This window comes from Apis laboriosa, unplaced genomic scaffold (assembly GCF_014066325.1).
Source record: "Apis laboriosa isolate Shangri-la unplaced genomic scaffold, ASM1406632v1 scaffold40_cov151, whole genome shotgun sequence".
Lineage (NCBI taxonomy): Eukaryota > Metazoa > Arthropoda > Insecta > Hymenoptera > Apidae > Apis > Apis laboriosa.
Genome location: NW_025223180.1, coordinates 4,613,151 through 4,623,046, shown reverse-complemented (window position 1 = coordinate 4,623,046; position 9,896 = coordinate 4,613,151). Strand labels below are relative to the sequence as shown.

Genomic DNA, 9,896 nt, shown 5'->3' with positions numbered 1-9,896 from the left:
GAAGAAACATGAAAAACTAAATATTTTTACATTTCAAATTTAAGTTCAGAATAAAATATTAAATAATTAATTCTTTCGATGCATTCTGATGAAATAGATAGAGAAATTAAATATTATTTATTATCACATGATAATAAACAACTATTATTATAATATAATCATTATAATTATATCATATGCATCATCGTTATTATTGTATAATTTCTAATATTACGTTAAAACTTATTCATATAACGTTAATTATTAATATCGTTCTATTAAAAACGCGATGTGCAAGAAAACCTATCCTGATCTAATAAATAAAACACAAATGAAATGTTTACTACTCACGGGTATAATAAATACCCGCGGTCATTGTGCTCGTGCAAAAATCTACGTATACAACCAGTCACCCGTCGATTCGGATCTTTCATCCTACGACATGATTGAATGACCAGAGGAACCAAAAACCATGCGACTCACCATTAGATGCGAAGAATCTGCGTTGCCATCAATGCTATTATGATCCATGACCCACGTAGAAGGATGAAAACTGTAAAAAGAAACGAATACCATAATTTAGAACACAGTATATATACTAATTAATGAAAGAAATTTAAGAAAAAATTTAACTGTATTGGTGAAAAATATGCAAAGATAATTACCTCTTCGCGTGATGGATGATCGCCTTATGTTCTTGAGAGCACTGATTTTATCCTGTACCGAAAACGAAAATTTATATAAAAAAAAAAAAAATAAACTATTGACGCGTCCGTAAATGATAATCAGCGAACAAACACTGACTCTAATTTCACGAATGATTATTATTTAATTAAATTGAATAAGAGCAGTTGTGCTCTAAAAAATATTAAAAATACTTTATTACGAAACAAACACTGATTCTACCGATCGCATTGCGCGCGACCATAAAATTTTTTTTTCAAAAGTCCAAATGATGACATAATGACAGTACCTTTAACAAAATATAAAATACTTAGTTTAAAACAAATATAACTTTGATTATTTAAAAATTTTAAAATAATATTAGATTCAACTTTGTTAAGTTTTAAAATTCAATAAAAATCAAAAGAAATCAAGAGATTACTAATCTTTAATAATGATAAAAATTAAAATTTTAATACTTAAAAATTGAAAAATAAAAATCTACTAATTTAAAAATTTAGTTGAAAAAAATAATAAATTTTTTCAAAAGGGCGACTTATTTCTTGATTAATGATTAAAACAAAATCAAATAATAAAATAAAATAATTGAAAATATGCAAAGATAATTACCTCTTCGCGTGATGGATGATCGCCTTATGTTCTTGAGAGCACTGATTTTACCCTGTACCGAAAACGAAAATTTGTTAAAAAAAAAAAAAAAAAAAAATAAACTATTAACGCGTCCATAAATGATAATCGGCGAACAAACACTGATTCTAATTTCGCGAAAAATTATTATAATTAAATTTTATTAAAGCTATTATGTACTAAAAAAATGTTTAAAAAAAACTATTACGAAACAAACACTGACTCTACTGATCACATTGCGCGTGATCACAAATATTCTCTGAAATTAAAACTGAATTAGGAATAAAATAGAAAAAGAAGTAAAATATTTTTTTGATATTTTTCTTCTTGTTTCTGTCAAACATATTGTTTCAAATATATCGTTATTTTTTTTAGAATTATCAACTAATTATTTGAATTATAAATAAAAAAATTATAAAATAAAAAAATTATTTGAATTATTATGAATCATAAATAAAGAAATATCATATTAAAAAATTAATATTAATATTTTGTATTTCTTTTCAATTTAGTATTTTCAATGATTGATATATTATTTAACAATGACATGTATTATTAATAATTGTTTCAATAAAAAAAAGGAATAAGAATGTACAAAATTTAAAACTTTACCACTTCTGGATAATGGCGTCCATATTGAAATTTTTCCCACTTTGTACGTCACTCCATAGTCAGCTAATAATTTCTATAAAAAAAAAATTAAAACTCTAAAATAAAAGAATAAAATATATGAAATTAAAATTAATTGTATTAAAATAAAGTAATAAAGCTCAAATTAATTATTTTCTAAATTCTAAAAAACTCATGAATATAAATTAGTTGTAACATTAACCTTCAAATAAATGAATAAAGAAAAAATTAATAATTAACACTTAAATGATTGTGATAATAAATGAATCAATTATAATAATAAACAAATATTAATTGTATGGTAATATATAAACGATAAAAAATCACTATGAACGTACTTAAACAAATATTTCACAGCAAATAAATCACACACCTCAAGTAAAATGGCGCGTCCGAACACTACGAATATCGATAGAAGAATGATACTCTCGTTATAATTTCGATTATCGAATCGTGAATTAGAGAGGGGATAAGCTTACGTTCGACACAAATCGAATGTGTATGGATGAATTTTCGAAAAGGTCGTAAACGAATGTTTACAAGAAATGTTATAAGAAACGTTACAGGAAATCCTCAATCATAACATAAACGAAAGAGAGAAACACATATATAAATATAATAGTACGCAATAGACGAATTTAGAAAATGTATTACTGAAATATTTTAATTGAAATAAAATTGATTTTATTGTTCGTTCGTTTCAATACCAATAAAAATGAATAAAAATCTAATACGTATATTTTTATGAAAAACAATAAAATTACCAATTTTTAAAAAAATCTTATCGATAATATGTAAATTCTTGTACTATATATGTGAAAATTATCCAATAGAATACAATAATTTATACATAAAAATCGAAACAAAAACTATAAAATAAATATATATAATTAAAATTATATTAAAATGAAATAATAATTCTTTGTTGAAATAGAAATCTTTCTTGAAAAGCTCATAATACGATACAAATTACCGGTAACCTCAAAAATCAAACAAAACGATCGAAAAAGAAACTCAAAAAACTAATTAATTTTGTTATCCCAAGGTTTTATTATCAATGTTGAATTAAATAAACGAAGCTAACAATAATTTATAAATGAAATAATAAAAAACGAAGTACTTACTGCGTAATAGAAGTCACGAAATTCAAGCTGGTGATACAACCTGTCACGATGACTCCCGTAGAAGAATGATACCGCAGGATTATTTAGGAGTTTTCTAATTGGCTGGTACGGTATGGTTCCTATTTACTTAAACCGCGCGAAAATCGAAATATTATATAACAGATTTTAATTGTGTATTTTATAATATAGAAAGTCCGTTTATTAAAAATACAATGAGAATTAATTGTCAAAATTAATTTAATATAAAAATTAACTAGATTAAAAAATATTTAAAAAATATTAAGGACTTTAAAATAAAAATTATTTCAAAAACTACTCATATAGAAATTAAATGTCAAAAAATAAAAAAATACTTAATATAAAAAAAAATTAAAGATTTAATAAAAATAAAATCTAAAAAATCTAAAAATAAATAAATCTAAGAAATATCAAATATTTAAAAAATATAAATATGAAAATTTTAATAAATCTAAAAGAATTTAAGAAAAAGAACGAAATCTATATAAAAATTATATCTATATAAAAATTAAATACGTAAATCTAAAGAATTGAAACATAAAAAAGAAATAAAATTAAAAAAGATTGAAACATAAAAAAAGACAAAATATAAAAATTATTTGAAATAAAATACAATTAATCTTTATAAAAAAATCTTTTTCATTAGATGTATTTTTTTTTAATAATCTATGAAATAATAATTATTTATTTCTTACATATTAAATCATGTAAATTTCATTCCTCATAATGATTATAATAAATGCAATTTTATAGTTGTGTTCAACATTATCCTACAATGAATTTATGATATTGTTTCATTATATGCATGAATGAGTGCATAAATATAGCCATATTTATAGAATAATTTAATATATAACAAAAAAGCCAAAAAGAATTTTGAATTAAATATACAATTTTTAACTTTATTTTCCACAGAATAATTTTTTTAAAAGAAAAATTTTCTAAATTTTAAAGGAAATTAATATAAAATTATCATATTATATGTTCCAATTATTATTGAAAACATAATAAAAAGAAAATGGAAATAAATATTAAGATTGATAGTATTATTTTTATATTTCTTTATATATTTGTTAATTTATTTACTTATTTAATTATCAATTTATTTATTTTTAATTATTTATTCATTTATGTAATTTATTCATTTATTCATTCATTCATCTTTTTATTAATTCACTTTTACTATTAATTATTTGATTATTATAATTATTATAATATGATATAACGATTATTATTATATAAAATAGAAAAAAGATAAAGATAAGATGTTATAAGAAAACTTTATTACTCAAATGACAAAAATATTTCTTTGCAAGATAAAATAAGAATTAAAGATCAACGCCATCTTTTGAATATTTTCGACAAAATAGTCAAAGATACTTCTAAAATCTTTCAAAAGATGGCATTAATGATCAATTCTTAATCTCTCTCTATCTTTCTCTTATTATTTGCTTTCCTTGTCTATATTTTAGTTTCATTTACGGCACACTAGAGATGGCGCTGATTTCACAATTTTTACCATATCTCTATCCTTCTCCCATTGTTTGTTTTCTTTGTCTATACTTGCTCATGGCGCGTGATCATAGATCAGATATGGAATGTTAGTTAAATTATTTTTATCATTTTTTTTAAACTACAATACATTTTAATCTTTGATAAAAAATATAGGTATTATATTCTTAGCTTTATAATGTATTTCTGCGATAGTAACTTCGCAAAATATAACATGTATACTCTAATGTAGGACGTAGTTTTTTAATGCGAGACACCGCTCAGCAACAGCGATGGTATGTAAATAAACGAAAGCCTGGCCTGGCAACAAAGGTTAGAGGAAAGAATTTTTTTCTATCGAAAAAAGATGCTAAGATTCGTTTGTCGAATCTTGTTTAGCATTCCTAACGCATGTAGTTCATCATTTAAACATTAATTGTTATTATTAATTGATATATATATGGTAACAAGAATAATGAAATTGCTTTTTCTTTGTTACAGCTCTTATTTTATCTTCGTCTTTCTTTATCTAACATAAATTTAAATTGAAAATTAAAGTTTTTATTCTTATACCTTATAAGTCTGCAAATTAATAAATATAAGATAATATTTACCATAAAATAACTGGAATAGATTAATGGCCTTTTATTATTAACATGACAAAGTGCTCTTGTTAACATATCTATCGATGTATATCATAATATTAATATTAACTCCAATTAGCTTTTTTTCTTTGTCTATAACTTTAAACTCTGTGAATACAGTTTAAACTATAAAGTTCAAACATTTTATTATTGTTTCTCATAAGATGACTTATATCATTGCAATAAACAAAATATTTAATTATTGAAAAAATTATATTATAAGAAAAATAAAAATTATTATATATAATAATATGAATTTGAAAAAAAACATTTAAATTATAAAGAAGAATTATTAATTTATATAATTATATATATTTAAAATAAATTAAATTTTTTGAAAAATAATATATTGAAAGAAAAAACTTTTAAATTAAAACGTGTTATTAAGTTGGCCCATTAGCTCAGTAGGTTAGAGCGTCGTGCTAATAACGCGAAGGTCGCGGGTTCGATCCCCTCATGGGCCAAGTTTTTTTTTTTTATTACAAAATTATATATTTAATAAAATTATTATTTTCTTTTTTACCAATTTTTTTATATAATAATATTATTAATTTTTTATATAGTAATCATAGTATCATCGGGAATCAAGATAGAAATAATATCACAAGATAAATTGCACAATTTATTGACTAATTATTATTATTAGTCATATTAAAAGAATAGATAAAAATAGTTATACTAAATCTTATATTATTATTAACAAAGTGATAAAGCTATCATAAGCCTTGAAGTAATAATATTTGTTAAATCAATAAGTATTCTGGAAAAGTCATAGACATCAATAGCTTTTAATTCTTTATTTAATTCCTATCTTAGATCCACCATGATAGCGGAAAAAATTTTATTATAGTATTTACGACAAAAAAAAGGGATAATAAACGATTTATTGAGAAATGATCATTTACAGTACTCATGTGCAGCAACTGAACATACAATGAAACGCATCGATCACACACTTGAACAAGAACACGTTCTCGAAGGACATTCTTTCCTTCAATTGTTCATGAAGCGAATCGTATATGGTTAACTGCAATTTATTATTGCAAAAAATTATAATGAATACAGTAAAATATATTTATTCTATATATTATAATGAACTATGGTAATTTCCTATGATTTAGTATGGTATATTCTTCAATAACCTTCTCTCATTGAAAGGGTGTCGAGTGTATTGCGCCTGTCCTAAACCGGTGCATATATGTGTGTCTGTATGCAGCTATGGGGGCATTATACCAAGTATGTTCCTGGAACTTATCGATCTGGCCGCAAGCTGAGCTTCCTTTGGCTAAATCTGACGTCACAAGCGGCAGCTGATAGGTAGAATTCAACTGTGGGCGATCCGCATTGGTCGACGAGCCGGTATAAACGATGCTTTCACGGTAACCTGTTTCAGTTGTGTTGTTATCCACTCACTGTACACTTGGTAAGTACATTTTGCTCTAAATTTCATTATTTTCCTTTGTTCTATCATTATTTATTTATCATTTTTCTTTATATTTTTAAATTGTATTTCTTTTTCGTTTATTCGAAAAAAATCGATGAAAATTTTCAATAAGTTTTTAAATTATTTAATTGACAGACAGTTTATAGTTTTCCAATTAATATAATATAATAAAGCAATTGTTAACATTTTTTTTTTCAATTAAATTCAACTTAAATTTATATCGTGAATATTTAAAAAATTATACATGAATTATTTTTATTCAAATATTCTATTAATTTTAACTAAATTTGAAACATTTGCGTCATCAAGACAATCGTTATTATCTTTTGTTATTTTACATAATATTGTATAGTAACAAGTAAGAAGTAACAAACAAAAAATTATCGTTGATCATTTGTTAATCGACTTAATGCAAAGTTATCAAAAACGCTTATTTTAAGCCAATAATTATAAACTGCAATTTTAACCATCGAATGTTACGGCATTTATATAATACAATAATGTACAGATTCAAAGATAGTTTCAAAGATATTATTATATTAATGGAAATTATTATATTAATGGAATTATTATATTATATTAATGGAATATTATTATTAATGGAACGAATAGAAGTTTTAACATTTTGCCGAATTATACATGTCCGATGCGTTTGGCTGCAGTCTGTAGGTGCAATGCATATGCGCGAATAGTCAATGGTTGGTAACATCGATTTGTTCTTCGCGACACCTGCTAAAAATTATTATATTTCTACGAAGACTTAGTTAATCTGTTCTTCGTTCAAAAACTTTTAAAAATTATAGAAAATTATACGAAAATTAAAATTAATTCGAATGACATTATGGGACAAAAATTCAAACGTATTATTATTCTTATCTCTAATTATTATTCTTATCTTTAATTATTATTCTTATCTTTAATTATTCATAATATTTTTTAAAATAAATCTTTTGTTCCAAGTTCATTATGTAATATAAAATAAAATACAGAATATGTAACGATTGGCTTTGGTTTGTGCGAATGCCATACTGCATTCATGTTGAATATAATCAATATACTAGGACCTTTTTAGTGACTATCTCCGTGCGCAAGGATATCATAGGACTCCGCCTCCTCAAGGCGTCAGAAATCGTTAGAAAGGGAGATAGCATACTCAACATATCTTGTTTACATTCTTGTTTCACAATCCGTGATTTATCTTTTCGCATTCGACCCGATATTTAAAAAAAACCTTTGAAAATATGAATATTTCATTCGATGTTTAAAATATTTCATGTTCGATGGGAAAAAATTTAATTATTTATTTATTTAATCAACGATTAATATTCAATTATTAAAAATTATTATTACGAATAATAAAATAGCAGAGCATGATACATTGACTTACAGTAATATAAAGAATAATAAAAAAAAAAATTATGATAGAATGAAACAAAATAACAAAGCTATTCAAACCACACATTGACTTTAATTTTTAAATCTTTTAAATATTGATTTATAACAGAAAGGATTGTTCGCTATTTTTGAAAATTGATACATATGACATGATATATATATATAATATATAAAAGATATGGGTGCAGCAATTGGTGCAGGCGCATGGCCGAAGTTTGCTATCGATCGCATTGTTTGCAAGCGCCTTTCATAGTCTTCCTATACAACGGAGTGAGTACGTATTACGTATTCGATGGAGAAATCGGGCAGCAACGTGTGGAATAAATCAAAGTTCGTAATAGAAATCAGTGATCGAAGGTTAAAACAAGTATTTTTCAATGTTTATTATTGTAAATTTTAAATAATAAAATTCATCGTGGAACATTGTCAACGGTAAATTCATCGATTCTTTGTTCTTCTTTGTGTTAAGTTCACCTCTAGTTTGATTTAAATTTTTTACTCAACAATTGTCAACTGAAATTACTCTGTTTGAATAATACAATTATCAAGGACAAATCTATCGATCTTTTTTTTTTATTCTTCTTTGCCTCAAGTTCACCTCTAGTCCGATTTAAATATTTCAATCGACAATTTACAATGAAATTACATTGATTGTATTCGATAAAAATATATAAAATTAAATTCTTTCGCAAGAACGACGGGAATTTAAAGAGCAAAGAGCAAATGGAACCTATGCTAAATCACGACACGGACTTTGCCCTGGTCGAGTTTCAGCCAACGGTACTCTTCTCGTTTTTTTTTTCTTCTTCTTCGTATAGAACGTTCTTCGTATGTCTGGATTTACAGATAAAAATCTAGAGAACAAAAACCATCGTTTTCAGGCCCAACCGCGTGAGGTCGTTACCTGTACAACATTTCTCTTTAGCAAAAATAGCCTCGCCTGCCTTACGGCCGCAATAAAGCGTTACAGATATAACTGGTTTCGACATTGCGTGCAGAATTAAGCTCTTCTGCTTGAGAAAAACGGAAGATGAAATAACGTTATCAACATTCCAATGGTGTTCTAATTTATTCCGGATATATAATATGCCGAAAAGTTTATTGGACGAGATGAAAGACCTAGTAACATCTTTTCGCATCATGCTCACTGGCCATCTTCCAATACTTATCTATACGATCTATTTTCGCGTCATTGGATCCACGATACAGTTTGACTGCCCACGTATATACATCGGATAAAAAAATTGTTTTCTGTGCGAATTTGCATGTTGTAGTTACGTAAAAAATGTCGCGTAAAAAATTATGACGCGATGAATTTCGCAGACTAAACAATTTTATTAGTCGTTCCGGCTTATGAGTCGTCGTTCACGCGATTGGACTGTGTTTCACAATAATCTCTCATGTAATCTCTCGTGTATTTGATAATGAATTAATTGTTTTTTATCTCATGGTGTGATCGTCGACTGAAACCACTCAAAGTTCACTCGACCATTGAACTTTGATTATTACGATACTTTTCCTGAATTTAATGATAAACTGAGCGATTGTATATATATTTGTGTTTTCATGAAACAGAAAAAGAAAACACTTCTCATTTGTTCCTTCATTCTTTCGCCTGTTACAGAAGAATAGTATGTATAAAGTACTTCACAATCAAGACATAAAACACGAGTGCTCGCGGTCAGGGGGACTGCACGCTTATCCTGATCATTTCAGGGAACCTAAAAAGCTTTACCTCTAAACCAGCCGTCTGCTAAATGATCATTTAAAGGTTCCTGTCCTCTGGTAGGACTTTGTATATAGTGTAAATATCGCTTTTCTAACAAAGGATCTCGCTCAAATAAAAAAAAAAAAAAAAAA

General features: G+C 25.5%; 2 protein-coding genes and 1 non-coding gene across 6 annotated transcripts in view; 2 read left to right on the top strand and 1 right to left on the bottom strand.

Moving 5' to 3' along the window:
- Positions 1 to 2,305, bottom strand: part of LOC122715972 (lachesin-like) — a 312,154-nt gene extending 309,849 nt beyond the window's left edge. For 2 of the 3 annotated variants that reach the window (XM_043938611.1, XM_043938615.1), the window contains exons 1-2: positions 2,259 to 2,303; positions 1,903 to 1,975 (exon numbers count right to left, since the gene is read on the bottom strand). The gene's annotated coding sequence lies outside the window, so the exon portion shown is untranslated. Of the gene's footprint in view, positions 1 to 1,902; positions 1,976 to 2,258 lie in introns of all 3 variants that reach the window. The other variant, XM_043938612.1, reaches the window with a different exon arrangement.
- Positions 2,306 to 5,587: 3,282 nt separating this feature from the next.
- Trnai-aau lies at positions 5,588 to 5,661 on the top strand. The gene has a single exon. It is a non-coding gene; the product is annotated as a tRNA-Ile (tRNA).
- An 851-nt stretch (positions 5,662 to 6,512) lies between these two features.
- The window catches only part of LOC122715896 (mitochondrial uncoupling protein 2-like), a 10,411-nt gene continuing 7,027 nt past the window's right edge, over positions 6,513 to 9,896 (top strand). Inside the window, exons 1-2 of one of the 2 annotated variants that reach the window (XM_043938442.1) lie at positions 6,513 to 6,620; positions 9,661 to 9,896. The exon at positions 9,661 to 9,896 is cut by the window's right edge and continues 343 nt beyond it. The gene's annotated coding sequence lies outside the window, so the exon portion shown is untranslated. The remainder of the gene's footprint in view (positions 6,621 to 9,660) is intronic. The other variant, XR_006346921.1, reaches the window with a different exon arrangement.